General features: G+C 36.5%; 1 pseudogene; it reads left to right on the top strand.

Moving 5' to 3' along the window:
• LOC102498236 (recombining binding protein suppressor of hairless-like) overlaps window positions 1-1285 on the top strand; it is a 4758-nt pseudogene extending 3473 nt beyond the window's left edge.

Here is a 1285-nt window from a genome sequence, read left to right as displayed (position 1 = left end):
GGAACTAGAAATGGAAAATTTTTTGTAATGTGCATGATTGAATCACTATGCAGTGTGTACTGGATGGGAGATCGCATTTTGTGTGCTGTGATGATGCTTAGGGAAGGAATGTAAATTGAGTTACAAAAAAAAGTTTCAGGAAAAAAATATATATCTATTCAATGACTGCAGTAGGATATGTAGCCTCAGCTAGGTGCTACTTTATCGGATGTGTAAAGTTAGACTTGTGTTCATGGAAATGTGTGTGTCACCTATGTTTGCTATGAGGGTATTTGGATTGATTAGGGTCTTTGGTGATTCAATACAATGGGGGAAAACAGTATAGAAAGCAAACATAGATACCAGAGACAGTGAGGGAGGAGAGTGGGAGATGGCAGAGGGTAAGAGATAGGGAATCAAGGATGGGGGGGAAAAAGCAAAACATACAGAAAACAAGAAATGGAAGATTATTTGCTGACAATAACATGTTTATTGATCTGCTTGATTGAGAAAATATACAGTGTACTCTGGAAAAAAAATTTAAATGTAATTAAAATTAAATAAAAGTTATAACGCAGTTCTGAAAAAAATTATTTATTTATTTATTCATTTAGTTTTTTTAATTTGACCAGAGTTAGACACAGAGAGAGAGAGAGAGAGGGAAAGTGAGAAAGCAAGCCACCAGGTCCAGGACTTGAACTGTGGTTGGCCATGTAGGAGGGTCCAGCACCTTAACCACCATGACACCTGCTGGTCCCAATAAAATAAGTCATTAAAAAATAAAATAAACTAAGGAATAAATAAAATTAAATAAATAATTCTTTAAAGAAAAAGAAACTTTAAAAAAGACATCGCTAAGCCTTCCAAAAATAGTCATTGAACAATGCTGACTTGTCCATTGCTTCAGGAAAAAAGGCGGCTTTGTTTAATTAACTTTGATCTTAGCACCAGATACTTGCATGGAGAAGGAGGTAATTTCCATGTTGGTTCTCAGCAGTGGGGAGCACTTTATATAAATTTCATGGATGAGATGAATCAAAAGAATTCACAATCCATGATGGCTACATCTATTATGGACAAATGGTAAAGCTTATATGCTCAGTTACTGGCATGGCACTCCCCAGACTGATAATTAGGAAAGCTGATAAGCAGACTGCATAACTGGATGTGACCATCCCATGTTACACTGCCTAAGTGTGCATTTTACCTTAAGGATATAGGAAGAATGTACTTGTGCCTTTCTCAGGAAAACAGAATCCAGTTTCAGGCTACTCCATACCCGAAAGAACCTTACTCAGCTTTGTAG

This window comes from Tupaia chinensis, unplaced genomic scaffold (genome assembly GCF_000334495.1).
Source record: "Tupaia chinensis unplaced genomic scaffold, TupChi_1.0 Scaffold000365_1, whole genome shotgun sequence".
NCBI classification, from domain to species: domain Eukaryota; kingdom Metazoa; phylum Chordata; class Mammalia; order Scandentia; family Tupaiidae; genus Tupaia; species Tupaia belangeri.
The sequence above is the reverse complement of the archived record's forward strand: the minus strand, read 5'-3'. Positions and strand labels throughout refer to the sequence as shown.